We start from the raw sequence: 14,542 nt of genomic DNA on the forward strand, positions 1-14,542 counted from the left end.
GGAGGGGTGAATATCTCATTTACATTACATTTACATTTAAGTCATTTAGCAGACGCTCTTATCCAGAGCGACTTACAAATTGGTGAATTCACCTTCTGACATCCAGTGGAACAGCCACTTTACAATAGTGCATCTAAATCATTAAGGGGGAGGGGGGGGAGAAGGATTACTTATCCTATCCTAGGTATTCCTTGAAGAGGTGGGGTTTCAGGTGTCTCCGGAAGGTGGTGATTGACTCCGCTGTCCTGGCGTCGTGAGGGAGTTTGTTCCACCATTGGGGGGCCAGAGCAGCGAACAGTTTTGACTGGGCTGAGCGGGAACTGTACTTCCTCAGTGGTAGGGAGGCGAGCAGGCCAGAGGTGGATGAACGCAGTGCCCTTGTTTGGGTGTAGGGCCTGATCAGAGCCTGGAGGTACTGCGGTGCCGTTCCCCTCACAGCTCCGTAGGCAAGCACCATGGTCTTGTAGCGGATGCGAGCTTCAACTGGAAGCCAGTGGAGAGAGCGGAGGAGCGGGGTGACGTGAGAGAACTTGGGAAGGTTGAACACCAGACGGGCTGCGGCGTTCTGGATGAGTTGTAGGGGTTTGATGGCACAGGCAGGGAGCCCAGCCAACAGCGAGTTGCAGTAATCCAGACGGGAGATGACAAGTGCCTGGATTAGGACCTGCGCCGCTTCCTGTGTGAGGCAGGGGCGTACTCTGCGGATGTTGTAGAGCATGAACCTACAGGAACGGGCCACCGCCTTGATGTTAGTTGAGAACGACAGGGTGTTGTCCAGGATCACGCCAAGGTTCTTAGCGCTCTGGGAGGAGGAAACAATGGAGTTGTCAACCGTGATGGCGAGATCATGGAACGGGCAGTCCTTCCCCGGGAGGAAGAGCAGCTCCGTCTTGCCGAGGTTCAGCTTGAGGTGGTGATCCGTCATCCACACTGATATGTCTGCCAGACATGCAGAGATGCGATTCGCCACCTGGTCATCAGAAGGGGGAAAGGAGAAGATTAATTGTGTGTCGTCTGCATAGCAATGATAGGAGAGACCATGTGAGGTTATGACAGAGCCAAGTGACTTGGTGTATAGCGAGAATAGGAGAGGGCCTAGAACAGAGCCCTGGGGGACACCAGTGGTGAGAGCGCGTGGTGAGGAGACAGATTCTCGCCACGCCACCTGGTAGGAGCGACCTGTCAGGTAGGACGCAATCCAAGCGTGGGCCGCGCCGGAGATGCCCAACTCGGAGAGGGTGGAGAGGAGGATCTGATGGTTCACAGTGTCGAAGGCAGCCGATAGGTCTAGAAGGATGAGAGCAGAGGAGAGAGAGTTAGCTTTAGCAGTGCGGCGCGCCTCCGTGATACAGAGAAGAGCAGTCTCAGTTGAATGACTAGTCTTGAAACCTGACTGATTTGGATCAAGAAGGTCATTCTGAGAGAGATAGCGGGAGAGCTGGCCAAGGACGGCACGTTCAAGAGTTTTGGAGAGAAAAGAAAGAAGGGATACTGGTCTGTAGTTGTTGACATCGGAGGGATCGAGTGTAGGTTTTTTCAGAAGGGGTGCAACTCTCGCTCTCTTGAAGACGGAAGGGACGTAGCCAGCGGTCAGGGATGAGTTGATGAGCGAGGTGAGGTAAGGGAGAAGGTCTCCGGAAATGGTCTGGAGAAGAGAGGAGGGGATAGGGTCAAGCGGGCAGGTTGTTGGGCGGCCGGCCGTCACAAGAAGCGAGATTTCATCTGGAGAGAGAGGGGAGAAAGAGGTCAGAGCACAGGGTAGGGCAGTGTGAGCAGAACCAGCGGTGTCGTTTGACTTAGCAAACGAGGATCGGATGTCGTCGACCTTCTTTTCAAAATGGTTGACGAAGTCATCTGCAGAGAGGGAGGAGGGGGGAGGGGGAGGAGGATTCAGGAGGGAGGAGAAGGTGGCAAAGAGCTTCCTAGGGTTAGAGGCAGATGCTTGGAATTTAGAGTGTAAGGGAATTCACCCCCGTAGTGGACAAAAATGAATGGCAAATTATTGGCATAGGACAAACCATGTACACATTGGCCAATACCACCCAAAGCGGCGTTGATTCATGCAAAGTTTACTTCAATTGCAATATGGCTATTGCCAGTTGTAACACTTCAAAAATCCAACAGGTGGCGATTGCGCTCCACCATGGTTTTTCATATTGATATTGGACTCCAAGTCAACATCCAAAAGCCAAATTTTGAAAAAATGAATTTTTTGAAAAAAACTTATCACCCCTTAAAAAGTGCTTTCTGGACCGTTTTTCGAAATTCTTTCGCTTTTTTTGACAATTACACATGTATAAGAACTGTATGAAAATACTTTTGTCCAATTTTATTATCATAATTTTTTTAATTTTTTTACTTGCGCATTATTGCATATGTTTTGTCCATCTGCAATATGATTTCATAGGAAGTCAGAAGTCAAAAGTCAAAAATTATTAAATTTCATAAAAAACTTCACACACCCCTAAAAAAGTGCTTTCTGGACCGTTTTTCGAAATTTTTTCGCATTTTGTGTCAGTTACACACGTATAAGAACTGTATCAACATACTTTAGTCATATTTTATTTTCATAATTTTTTTTTTTTTTTTTTTACTTGCGCATTATTGCATGTGTTTTGTCCATCTGCAATATGATTTCATAGGAAGTCAGAAGTCAAAAGTCAAAAATTATTAAATTTCATAAAAAACTTCACACACCCCTAAAAAAGTGCTTTCTGGACCGTTTTTCGAAACATTTTCGAATTTTGTGTCAGTTACACAAGTATAAGAACTGTATGAACATACTTTAGTCATATTTTATTATCATAATGTTTTTTGTTTTTTTTGCTTGTGCATAAGGCATATGTTTTGTGGGGGCCAAATGTCATAAGAAATTTGACATGCTCAAAAATCCTTCAGAAATGCAAAATTGACTGGCCTGATGAACTCGGGATGGCCGGGCAGTGATTGTTGTTCCTTTCAATCACTCGTGGTGTTGATTTCATCATGTCCATTTGTTTATGTTTTCTCACTTTTGCAAAGTCACTGTGCATTTGCCATATGGTTAACTGGGCATTCACCATCACCAATTTGTCATGCCATAAAAATCATGCAGGAATGCCAAATTGACTGGCCCGATGAACTCGGGATGGCTGGGCAGTGATTCTGGTACCTCTCCATCGCTCGTTTGGGTTGATTCCAGAATGTCCATTTGGTGATTTTTCTCACTCTTTCAAAGTCACTGTGCATTTGCCATATGGTTAACTGGGCATTCACCATCACCAATTTGTCATGCCATAAAAATCATGCAGGAATGCCAAATTGACTGGCCCGATGAACTCGGGATGGCTGGGCAGTGATTCTGGTACCTTTCCATCGCTCGTTTGGGTTGTTTCCAGAATGTCACTTTTGGTGATGGTACCTCACTGTTAAAACATATTGCAAATGTTGTCTCACTTTTGCAAAGTCACTGTGCATTTGCCATATGGTTAACTGGGCAGTCACCATCACCAATTTGTCATGCTATAAAAATCATGCAGGAATGCCAAATTGACTGAACCGATGAACTCGGGATGGCTTGGCAGTGATTCTGGTACCTCTCCATCGCTCGTTTGGGTTGATTTCAGAATGTCGCTTTTGGTGATGGTACCTCACTGTTAAAACATATTGCAAATGTTGTCTCACTTTTGCAAAGTCACTGTGCATTTGCCATATGGTTAACTGGGCAGTCACCATTACCAATTTGTCATGCTATAAAAATCATACAGGAATGCCAAATTGACTGGCCCGATGAACTCGGGATGGCAGTGATTCTGGTACCTCTCCATCACTCGTTAGGGTTGATTCCAGAATGTCCATTTGGTGATTTTTCTCACTCTTTCAAAGTCACTGTGCATTTGCCATATGGTTAACTGGACAGTCACCATCACCAATTTATCATGCCATAAAAATCATGCAGGAATGCCAAATTGACTGGCCCGATGAACTCGGGATGGCTGGGCAGTGATTCTGGAACCTCTCCATCGCTCGTTTGGGTTGATGATTTCAGAATGTCGCTTTTGGTGATGGTACCTCACTGTTAAAACATATTGCAAATGTTTTCTCACTTTTGCAAAGTCACTGATTTGCCATATGGTTAACTTCACCATCACCAATTTGTCATGCATAAAAATCATGCAGGAATGCCAAATTGACTGGCCCGATGAACTCGGGATGGCTTGGCAGTGATTCTGGTACCTCTCCATCGCTCGTTTGGGTTGATTTCAGAATGTCCATTTGGTGATGGTACCTCACTGTTAAAACATATTGCAAATGTTGTCTCACTTTTGCAAAGTCACTGTGCATTTGCCATATGGTTAACTGGGCAGTCACCATTACCAATTTGTCATGCTATAAAAATCATACAGGAATGCCAAATTGACTGGCCCGATGAACTCGGGATGGCTTGGCAGTGATTCTGGTACCTCTCCATCACTCGTTAGGGTTGATTCCAGAATGTCCATTTGGTGATTTTTCTCACTCTTTCAAAGTCACTGTGCATTTGCCATATGGTTAACTGGACAGTCACCATCACCAATTTATCATGCCATAAAAATCATGCAGGAATGCCAAATTGACTGGCCCGATGAACTCGGGATGGCTGGGCAGTGATTCTGGAACCTCTCCATCGCTCGTTTGGCTTGATTTCAGAATGTCGCTTTTGGTGATGGTACCTCACTGTTAAAACATATTGCAAATGTTTTCTCACTTTTGCAAAGTCACTGAAAATTTGTGCAGGAATGCCAAATTGACTGGCCCGATGAACTCGGGATGGCTTGGCAGTGATTCTGGTACCTCTCCATCACTCGTTAGGGTTGATTCCAGAATGTCCATTTGGTGATTTTTCTCACTCTTTCAAAGTCACTGTGCATTTGCCATATGGTTAACTGGGCAGTCACCATTACCAATTTGTCATGCTATAAAAATCATGCAGGAATGCCAAATTGACTGGCCCGATGACCTCGGGATGGCTGGGCAGTGATACTGGTACCTCTCCATCGTTCGTTAGGGTTGATTTCAGAATGTCGCTTTTGGTGATGGTACCTCACCGCTTAAACATATTGCTAATGGACAAGAGTCACCTGCAAGTCACCGTCCATCAGTCAATTTGATATCATTCAAAGCTAACTATTGGAGGCACTGTCAGTCTCTACGCACCCCAATGATACGTCCCTCCATCCATGTTGTGTATCTGTGTGATTTAGTTTTCCTTTGAATTTTTATGGGAAAATGACTGATTTACAGTTCATGGGGGTTGCCTAATCATATATATGAAGTTTTGGAAAGATCTGATTTTTTTAACCCCTCCAAACAGCCCATGAGACACCAATTATGGCACTTCCGGTTGGCACAGGAAGCTGTAACTCAACATACATCCTCATTGGGGTATTCCATTAGAGAATCCTGAGTTTTAAGTCTTTACCATTAAAACTGACTGATTTACACAGGGTTGAATGCACTATGTCTATCAAACTGCAGGCAGGTTAGGGTATACACTTTTAGGGCGATTTGAACCACTTCCGGTTGGTCCAGGAAGCTTAGAATCGACACAGGTAGACCTTATAGTGGTCTGATGGACTGGTACCAAAGACAGGTTCATACAACATTCATAACCCATATAGACTCCAGGTTGTATTTAGTGGAGCAGCCAATATATTCCTATGGGGAGAGAAGTCAATGAACACTGTTTTTATGTAAACACCTTCTTTTGACTGTGAAGGGTTAATGTCACACGGTCAAGGATAGGCTTGGACAGATCAGGAGGACCTTAGGAACAGTCCTGTGGTTGAATTGTCTTTCTAAACCTAACGGTTCCGCCGCTGTCACCCAAAATCAAATGACGTTCTGGTGAAGGCTTCATATTGGGCCTATTTTTCTCATGGTCGCTGCGCTCAGACCGAGCGAGCTACGGTCAAGCGGGGCACCTCGTTGGACTCGGCACAGTCTGGACACTATGGTGATGCCATTGTTTGTGTTGATTTCAGAATGTCCATTTGGTCATGTTTTCTCACTTTTGCAAAGTCACTGTGCATTTGCCATATGGTTAACTGGGCAGTCACCATTACCAATTTGTCATGCTATAAAAATCATGCAGGAATGCCAAATTGACTGGCCCGATGACCTCGGGATGGCTGGGCAGTGATACTGGTACCTCTCCATCACTCGTTAGGGTTGATTCCAGAATGTCCATTTGGTGATTTTTCTCACTCTTTCAAAGTCACTGTGCATTTGCCATATGGTTAACTGGGCAGTCACCATTACCAATTTGTCATGCTATAAAAATCATGCAGGAATGCCAAATTGACTGGCCCGATGACCTCGGGATGGCTGGGCAGTGATACTGGTACCTCTCCATCGTTCGTTAGGGTTGATTTCAGAATGTCGCTTTTGGTGATGGTACCTCACCGCTTAAACATATTGCTAATGGACAAGAGTCACCTGCAAGTCACCGTCCATCAGTCAATTTGACATCATTCTGACACCAAACTGATACAAACTGACACAAAACCCACTTTTCCCAACTCGTTTAGGAGCCAAGTATAACATACTTCAGAGCTGGCCCAAAATTCACAACGCCTTCGGTACAAAACATAAAAAAAACATAAAACACATAGTTACTTTCTAGCTGCGGGGCCAGTTCGGACATTATGTGTAGTCCTATGTGAGGCGACCCCGAATCCCGAGTTTGGGCTCGATAGGTCATTTGGTGTCCGAGTAAAAGCCTAATTGGTGCTGAAAATCCACTTTTTTCAATGCCTTGCTACGGGGTCCTTGAATGAGCTATCGGACCGAGATGTTGGGTTCTGTCTCTATGGGCCGAGACGGTCACAATGCACCTAGTCTTGTGTCTCTGGGACATTTCTAAATGTCGCCATTTTCGTAATGGTCAAAATGAATTGAAGTCATTGCAAATGTTCGACGCTGTTTCTCGGTCCGAGAACATTCTAGAGCGCCGTAACTCACCACGCACTATCTACCTGAGGTCTAGAACAGGATTCTAAAGTTTCGGAACTCTAGGTCTGACGGTTCTTTTTTAGCTCGAACAAAGCTAACTATTGGAGGCACTGTCAGTCTCTACACACCCCAATACGTCCCTCCATCCAAGTTGTGTATCTGTGTGATTTATTTTTCCTTTGAATTTTTATGGGAAAAATGACTGATTTACAGTTCATGGGGGTTGTCTAATCACACATATGAAGTTTTGGACAGATCTGATTTTTTTAACCCTTCCAAACAGCCCCTGAGTCACCAATTATGGCACTTCCGGTTGGCACAGGAAGCTATAAATACACACATGTCTTGACTGACATAGAAACCTAGGGAATCCTGAGTTTTAAGTCTTTAAGTTGAGAATTGACTGATCTACACAGGGTTGAATAATGCAGAGGCCTTGGCACCTTTCGAGGTGATGTACATCCAAATACCTTTTGGGTCAATTTAACCACTTCCGGTTGCTCCAGGAAGCTTAGAATCGACACAGGTAGACCTCATAGTGGTCTGATGGAATGTCATAGAAGACAGGTTCATACAGCATTCATAACCCATAAAGACCCCAGGTTGTATTTAGGGGAGCAGGCAATGTATTCCTATGGGGAGAGAAGTCAATGCACACTGTTTTTTTGTAAACACCTTCTTTTAACTGTGAAAGGTTAATGCCACACAGTCAAGGTTAGGCTTGCACAGATCGGGAGGACCTTAGGAACAGTCCTGTGTTTGAATTGTCCTTCTAAACCTAACGGTTCCGCCGCTGTCACCCAAAATCAAATAACATTGTGGTGCAGGCTTCATTGTGGGCCTATTTTTCTCATGGTCGCTGCGCTCAGACCGAGCGAGCTACGGTCAAGCGGGGCACCTCGTTGGACTCGGCACGGCCTTGGGATTATGTTTATGCCATTGCCTGCTCTCTGTGTCTTTAAACACCACGCTTTGTCACTCCATCCTTGCTGTGTGTGTGTGTGAGAGCTTTTCTTTGACATCTGTTGGACAGAACAATGCACTAGGATTTCAACATTCAGAGCTTTTGTGTATTTATTCTGGCTTGTAGGATAGCTGCATGGGAAACTGTTGCTCATGATGTATTTGTCAGGAGTCATATCATTAAACAAGACATATCAGGGTCTCCCATCCAAGTACTAACCAGGCCCAACCCTGCTTAGCTTCCGATATCAGACGAGATCAGGCGTACTCAGGCCGGTGTGGTCGTAAGCGAGAAACCATCTCTTGGTACACTATATAAAGTCAAAGTGAGTCTTGATTAACAGCTGTTGCATTTTCACCATTTCGATAAGCATCTTTGTGTCACTCAAAAAGTGGAAGAAATTGCATATACTGTAGCCATAATTTGTAGCACAGATGGTTGGATGAAATACAAACTAACCTTGCTTACTTATTTCAAAGCGAGGGCACATATTTCAGCCTTGTGGGAAAAAACGCACAAAGACTTGAAATTCCACAAGGCAGTGACAAAAAGCTTACAGCACCTGGTATTCCCAGGCGGTCTCCCATCCAAGTACTAACCAGGCCCGACCCTGCTTAGCTTCCGAGATCAGACGAGATCAGGCGTACTCAGGCCGGTGTGGTCGTAAGCGAGAAACCATCTCTTGGTACACTATATAAAGTCAAAGTGAGTCTTGATTAACAGCTGTTGCATTTTCACCATTTCGATAAGCATCTTTGTGTCACTCAAAAAGTGGAAGAAATTGCATATACTGTAGCCATAATTTGTAGCACAGATGGTTGGATGAAATACAAACTAACCTTGCTTACTTATTTCAAAGCGAGGGCACATATTTCAGCCTTGTGGGAAAAAACGCACAAAGACTTGAAATTCCACAAGGCAGTGACAAAAAGCTTACAGCACCTGGTATTCCCAGGCGGTCTCCCATCCAAGTACTAACCAGGCCCGACCCTGCTTAGCTTCCGAGATCAGACGAGATCAGGCGTACTCAGGCCGGTGTGGTCGTAAGCGAGAAACCATCTCTTGGTACACTATATAAAGTCAAAGTGAGTCTTGATTAACAGCTGTTGCATTTTCACCATTTCGATAAGCATCTTTGTGTCACTCAAAAAGTGGAAGAAATTGCATATACTGTAGCCATAATTTGTAGCACAGATGGTTGGATGAAATACAAACTAACCTTGCTTACTTATTTCAAAGCGAGGGCACATATTTCAGCCTTGTGGGAAAAAACGCACAAAGACTTGAAATTCCACAAGGCAGTGACAAAAAGCTTACAGCACCTGGTATTCCCAGGCGGTCTCCCATCCAAGTACTAACCAGGCCCGACCCTGCTTAGCTTCCGAGATCAGACGAGATCAGGCGTACTCAGGCCGGTGTGGTCGTAAGCGAGAAACCATCTCTTGGTACACTATATAAAGTCAAAGTGAGTCTTGATTAACAGCTGTTGCATTTTCACCATTTCGATAAGCATCTTTGTGTCACTCAAAAAGTGGAAGAAATTGCATATACTGTAGCCATAATTTGTAGCACAGATGGTTGGATGAAATACAAACTAACCTTGCTTACTTATTTCAAAGCGAGGGCACATATTTCAGCCTTGTGGGAAAAAACGCACAAAGACTTGAAATTCCACAAGGCAGTGACAAAAAGCTTACAGCACCTGGTATTCCCAGGCGGTCTCCCATCCAAGTACTAACCAGGCCCGACCCTGCTTAGCTTCCGAGATCAGACGAGATCAGGCGTACTCAGGCCGGTGTGGTCGTAAGCGAGAAACCATCTCTTGGTACACTATATAAAGTCAAAGTGAGTCTTGATTAACAGCTGTTGCATTTTCACCATTTCGATAAGCATCTTTGTGTCACTCAAAAAGTGGAAGAAATTGCATATACTGTAGCCATAATTTGTAGCACAGATGGTTGGATGAAATACAAACTAACCTTGCTTACTTATTTCAAAGCGAGGGCACATATTTCAGCCTTGTGGGAAAAAACGCACAAAGACTTGAAATTCCACAAGGCAGTGACAAAAAGCTTACAGCACCTGGTATTCCCAGGCGGTCTCCCATCCAAGTACTAACCAGGCCCGACCCTGCTTAGCTTCCGAGATCAGACGAGATCAGGCGTACTCAGGCCGGTGTGGTCGTAAGCGAGAAACCATCTCTTGGTACACTATATAAAGTCAAAGTGAGTCTTGATTAACAGCTGTTGCATTTTCACCATTTCGATAAGCATCTTTGTGTCACTCAAAAAGTGGAAGAAATTGCATATACTGTAGCCATAATTTGTAGCACAGATGGTTGGATGAAATACAAACTAACCTTGCTTACTTATTTCAAAGCGAGGGCACATATTTCAGCCTTGTGGGAAAAAACGCACAAAGACTTGAAATTCCACAAGGCAGTGACAAAAAGCTTACAGCACCTGGTATTCCCAGGCGGTCTCCCATCCAAGTACTAACCAGGCCCGACCCTGCTTAGCTTCCGAGATCAGACGAGATCAGGCGTACTCAGGCCGGTGTGGTCGTAAGCGAGAAACCATCTCTTGGTACACTATATAAAGTCAAAGTGAGTCTTGATTAACAGCTGTTGCATTTTCACCATTTCGATAAGCATCTTTGTGTCACTCAAAAAGTGGAAGAAATTGCATATACTGTAGCCATAATTTGTAGCACAGATGGTTGGATGAAATACAAACTAACCTTGCTTACTTATTTCAAAGCGAGGGCACATATTTCAGCCTTGTGGGAAAAAACGCACAAAGACTTGAAATTCCACAAGGCAGTGACAAAAAGCTTACAGCACCTGGTATTCCCAGGCGGTCTCCCATCCAAGTACTAACCAGGCCCGACCCTGCTTAGCTTCCGAGATCAGACGAGATCAGGCGTACTCAGGCCGGTGTGGTCGTAAGCGAGAAACCATCTCTTGGTACACTATATAAAGTCAAAGTGAGTCTTGATTAACAGCTGTTGCATTTTCACCATTTCGATAAGCATCTTTGTGTCACTCAAAAAGTGGAAGAAATTGCATATACTGTAGCCATAATTTGTAGCACAGATGGTTGGATGAAATACAAACTAACCTTGCTTACTTATTTCAAAGCGAGGGCACATATTTCAGCCTTGTGGGAAAAAACGCACAAAGACTTGAAATTCCACAAGGCAGTGACAAAAAGCTTACAGCACCTGGTATTCCCAGGCGGTCTCCCATCCAAGTACTAACCAGGCCCGACCCTGCTTAGCTTCCGAGATCAGACGAGATCAGGCGTACTCAGGCCGGTGTGGTCGTAAGCGAGAAACCATCTCTTGGTACACTATATAAAGTCAAAGTGAGTCTTGATTAACAGCTGTTGCATTTTCACCATTTCGATAAGCATCTTTGTGTCACTCAAAAAGTGGAAGAAATTGCATATACTGTAGCCATAATTTGTAGCACAGATGGTTGGATGAAATACAAACTAACCTTGCTTACTTATTTCAAAGCGAGGGCACATATTTCAGCCTTGTGGGAAAAAACGCACAAAGACTTGAAATTCCACAAGGCAGTGACAAAAAGCTTACAGCACCTGGTATTCCCAGGCGGTCTCCCATCCAAGTACTAACCAGGCCCGACCCTGCTTAGCTTCCGAGATCAGACGAGATCAGGCGTACTCAGGCCGGTGTGGTCGTAAGCGAGAAACCATCTCTTGGTACACTATATAAAGTCAAAGTGAGTCTTGATTAACAGCTGTTGCATTTTCACCATTTCGATAAGCATCTTTGTGTCACTCAAAAAGTGGAAGAAATTGCATATACTGTAGCCATAATTTGTAGCACAGATGGTTGGATGAAATACAAACTAACCTTGCTTACTTATTTCAAAGCGAGGGCACATATTTCAGCCTTGTGGGAAAAAACGCACAAAGACTTGAAATTCCACAAGGCAGTGACAAAAAGCTTACAGCACCTGGTATTCCCAGGCGGTCTCCCATCCAAGTACTAACCAGGCCCGACCCTGCTTAGCTTCCGAGATCAGACGAGATCAGGCGTACTCAGGCCGGTGTGGTCGTAAGCGAGAAACCATCTCTTGGTACACTATATAAAGTCAAAGTGAGTCTTGATTAACAGCTGTTGCATTTTCACCATTTCGATAAGCATCTTTGTGTCACTCAAAAAGTGGAAGAAATTGCATATACTGTAGCCATAATTTGTAGCACAGATGGTTGGATGAAATACAAACTAACCTTGCTTACTTATTTCAAAGCGAGGGCACATATTTCAGCCTTGTGGGAAAAAACGCACAAAGACTTGAAATTCCACAAGGCAGTGACAAAAAGCTTACAGCACCTGGTATTCCCAGGCGGTCTCCCATCCAAGTACTAACCAGGCCCGACCCTGCTTAGCTTCCGAGATCAGACGAGATCAGGCGTACTCAGGCCGGTGTGGTCGTAAGCGAGAAACCATCTCTTGGTACACTATATAAAGTCAAAGTGAGTCTTGATTAACAGCTGTTGCATTTTCACCATTTCGATAAGCATCTTTGTGTCACTCAAAAAGTGGAAGAAATTGCATATACTGTAGCCATAATTTGTAGCACAGATGGTTGGATGAAATACAAACTAACCTTGCTTACTTATTTCAAAGCGAGGGCACATATTTCAGCCTTGTGGGAAAAAACGCACAAAGACTTGAAATTCCACAAGGCAGTGACAAAAGCTTACAGCACCTGGTATTCCCAGGCGGTCTCCCATCCAAGTACTAACCAGGCCCGACCCTGCTTAGCTTCCGAGATCAGACGAGATCAGGCGTACTCAGGCCGGTGTGGTCGTAAGCGAGAAACCATCTCTTGGTACACTATATAAAGTCAAAGTGAGTCTTGATTAACAGCTGTTGCATTTTCACCATTTCGATAAGCATCTTTGTGTCACTCAAAAAGTGGAAGAAATTGCATATACTGTAGCCATAATTTGTAGCACAGATGGTTGGATGAAATACAAACTAACCTTGCTTACTTATTTCAAAGCGAGGGCACATATTTCAGCCTTGTGGGAAAAAACGCACAAAGACTTGAAATTCCACAAGGCAGTGACAAAAAGCTTACAGCACCTGGTATTCCCAGGCGGTCTCCCATCCAAGTACTAACCAGGCCCGACCCTGCTTAGCTTCCGAGATCAGACGAGATCAGGCGTACTCAGGCCGGTGTGGTCGTAAGCGAGAAACCATCTCTTGGTACACTATATAAAGTCAAAGTGAGTCTTGATTAACAGCTGTTGCATTTTCACCATTTCGATAAGCATCTTTGTGTCACTCAAAAAGTGGAAGAAATTGCATATACTGTAGCCATAATTTGTAGCACAGATGGTTGGATGAAATACAAACTAACCTTGCTTACTTATTTCAAAGCGAGGGCACATATTTCAGCCTTGTGAAAAAACGCACAAAGACTTGAAATTCCACAAGGCAGTGACAAAAAGCTTACAGCACCTGGTATTCCCAGGCGGTCTCCCATCCAAGTACTAACCAGGCCCGACCCTGCTTAGCTTCCGAGATCAGACGAGATCAGGCGTACTCAGGCCGGTGTGGTCGTAAGCGAGAAACCATCTCTTGGTACACTATATAAAGTCAAAGTGAGTCTTGATTAACAGCTGTTGCATTTTCACCATTTCGATAAGCATCTTTGTGTCACTCAAAAAGTGGAAGAAATTGCATATACTGTAGCCATAATTTGTAGCACAGATGGTTGGATGAAATACAAACTAACCTTGCTTACTTATTTCAAAGCGAGGGCACATATTTCAGCCTTGTGGGAAAAAACGCACAAAGACTTGAAATTCCACAAGGCAGTGACAAAAAGCTTACAGCACCTGGTATTCCCAGGCGGTCTCCCATCCAAGTACTAACCAGGCCCGACCCTGCTTAGCTTCCGAGATCAGACGAGATCAGGCGTACTCAGGCCGGTGTGGTCGTAAGCGAGAAACCATCTCTTGGTACACTATATAAAGTCAAAGTGAGTCTTGATTAACAGCTGTTGCATTTTCACCATTTCGATAAGCATCTTTGTGTCACTCAAAAAGTGGAAGAAATTGCATATACTGTAGCCATAATTTGTAGCACAGATGGTTGGATGAAATACAAACTAACCTTGCTTACTTATTTCAAAGCGAGGGCACATATTTCAGCCTTGTGGGAAAAAACGCACAAAGACTTGAAATTCCACAAGGCAGTGACAAAAAGCTTACAGCACCTGGTATTCCCAGGCGGTCTCCCATCCAAGTACTAACCAGGCCCGACCCTGCTTAGCTTCCGAGATCAGACGAGATCAGGCGTACTCAGGCCGGTGTGGTCGTAAGCGAGAAACCATCTCTTGGTACACTATATAAAGTCAAAGTGAGTCTTGATTAACAGCTGTTGCATTTTCACCATTTCATAAGCATCTTTGTGTCACTCAAAAAGTGGAAGAAATTGCATATACTGTAGCCATAATTTGTAGCACAGATGGTTGGATGAAATACAAACTAACCTTGCTTACTTATTTCAAAGCGAGGGCACATATTTCAGCCTTGTGGGAAAAAACGCACAAAGACTTGAAAT

General features: G+C 44.4%; 16 non-coding genes across 16 annotated transcripts; all 16 read right to left on the reverse strand.

The window, feature by feature from the left end:
- Positions 1–8,486: 8,486 nt before the first annotated feature.
- On the reverse strand, positions 8,487–8,605 carry LOC135531757 (5S ribosomal RNA). The gene has a single exon (XR_010454183.1). It is a non-coding gene; the product is annotated as a 5S ribosomal RNA (ribosomal RNA).
- Positions 8,606–8,866: 261 nt separating this feature from the next.
- LOC135531758 (5S ribosomal RNA) lies at positions 8,867–8,985 on the reverse strand. Its single transcript, XR_010454184.1, has one exon. It is a non-coding gene; the product is annotated as a 5S ribosomal RNA (ribosomal RNA).
- A 261-nt stretch (positions 8,986–9,246) lies between these two features.
- LOC135531759 (5S ribosomal RNA) lies at positions 9,247–9,365 on the reverse strand. Its single transcript, XR_010454185.1, has one exon. It is a non-coding gene; the product is annotated as a 5S ribosomal RNA (ribosomal RNA).
- A 261-nt stretch (positions 9,366–9,626) lies between these two features.
- On the reverse strand, positions 9,627–9,745 carry LOC135531570 (5S ribosomal RNA). The gene has a single exon (XR_010454038.1). It is a non-coding gene; the product is annotated as a 5S ribosomal RNA (ribosomal RNA).
- Positions 9,746–10,006: 261 nt separating this feature from the next.
- LOC135531571 (5S ribosomal RNA) lies at positions 10,007–10,125 on the reverse strand. Its single transcript, XR_010454039.1, has one exon. It is a non-coding gene; the product is annotated as a 5S ribosomal RNA (ribosomal RNA).
- A 261-nt stretch (positions 10,126–10,386) lies between these two features.
- Positions 10,387–10,505, reverse strand: LOC135531572 (5S ribosomal RNA). Its single transcript, XR_010454040.1, has one exon. It is a non-coding gene; the product is annotated as a 5S ribosomal RNA (ribosomal RNA).
- Positions 10,506–10,766: 261 nt separating this feature from the next.
- Positions 10,767–10,885, reverse strand: LOC135531573 (5S ribosomal RNA). The gene has a single exon (XR_010454041.1). It is a non-coding gene; the product is annotated as a 5S ribosomal RNA (ribosomal RNA).
- Positions 10,886–11,146: 261 nt separating this feature from the next.
- LOC135531574 (5S ribosomal RNA) lies at positions 11,147–11,265 on the reverse strand. The gene has a single exon (XR_010454042.1). It is a non-coding gene; the product is annotated as a 5S ribosomal RNA (ribosomal RNA).
- A 261-nt stretch (positions 11,266–11,526) lies between these two features.
- LOC135531576 (5S ribosomal RNA) lies at positions 11,527–11,645 on the reverse strand. Its single transcript, XR_010454044.1, has one exon. It is a non-coding gene; the product is annotated as a 5S ribosomal RNA (ribosomal RNA).
- A 261-nt stretch (positions 11,646–11,906) lies between these two features.
- LOC135531577 (5S ribosomal RNA) lies at positions 11,907–12,025 on the reverse strand. Its single transcript, XR_010454045.1, has one exon. It is a non-coding gene; the product is annotated as a 5S ribosomal RNA (ribosomal RNA).
- A 261-nt stretch (positions 12,026–12,286) lies between these two features.
- Positions 12,287–12,405, reverse strand: LOC135531578 (5S ribosomal RNA). Its single transcript, XR_010454046.1, has one exon. It is a non-coding gene; the product is annotated as a 5S ribosomal RNA (ribosomal RNA).
- Positions 12,406–12,665: 260 nt separating this feature from the next.
- Positions 12,666–12,784, reverse strand: LOC135531579 (5S ribosomal RNA). Its single transcript, XR_010454047.1, has one exon. It is a non-coding gene; the product is annotated as a 5S ribosomal RNA (ribosomal RNA).
- A 261-nt stretch (positions 12,785–13,045) lies between these two features.
- LOC135531580 (5S ribosomal RNA) lies at positions 13,046–13,164 on the reverse strand. The gene has a single exon (XR_010454048.1). It is a non-coding gene; the product is annotated as a 5S ribosomal RNA (ribosomal RNA).
- Positions 13,165–13,423: 259 nt separating this feature from the next.
- LOC135531581 (5S ribosomal RNA) lies at positions 13,424–13,542 on the reverse strand. The gene has a single exon (XR_010454049.1). It is a non-coding gene; the product is annotated as a 5S ribosomal RNA (ribosomal RNA).
- A 261-nt stretch (positions 13,543–13,803) lies between these two features.
- On the reverse strand, positions 13,804–13,922 carry LOC135531582 (5S ribosomal RNA). Its single transcript, XR_010454050.1, has one exon. It is a non-coding gene; the product is annotated as a 5S ribosomal RNA (ribosomal RNA).
- Positions 13,923–14,183: 261 nt separating this feature from the next.
- Positions 14,184–14,302, reverse strand: LOC135531584 (5S ribosomal RNA). The gene has a single exon (XR_010454051.1). It is a non-coding gene; the product is annotated as a 5S ribosomal RNA (ribosomal RNA).
- Positions 14,303–14,542: the final 240 nt, after the last annotated feature.

The sequence above is a fragment of the Oncorhynchus masou genome, unplaced genomic scaffold (genome assembly GCF_036934945.1).
Source record: "Oncorhynchus masou masou isolate Uvic2021 unplaced genomic scaffold, UVic_Omas_1.1 unplaced_scaffold_1649, whole genome shotgun sequence".
In the NCBI taxonomy this organism is placed as follows: Eukaryota; Metazoa; Chordata; class Actinopteri; order Salmoniformes; family Salmonidae; genus Oncorhynchus; species Oncorhynchus masou.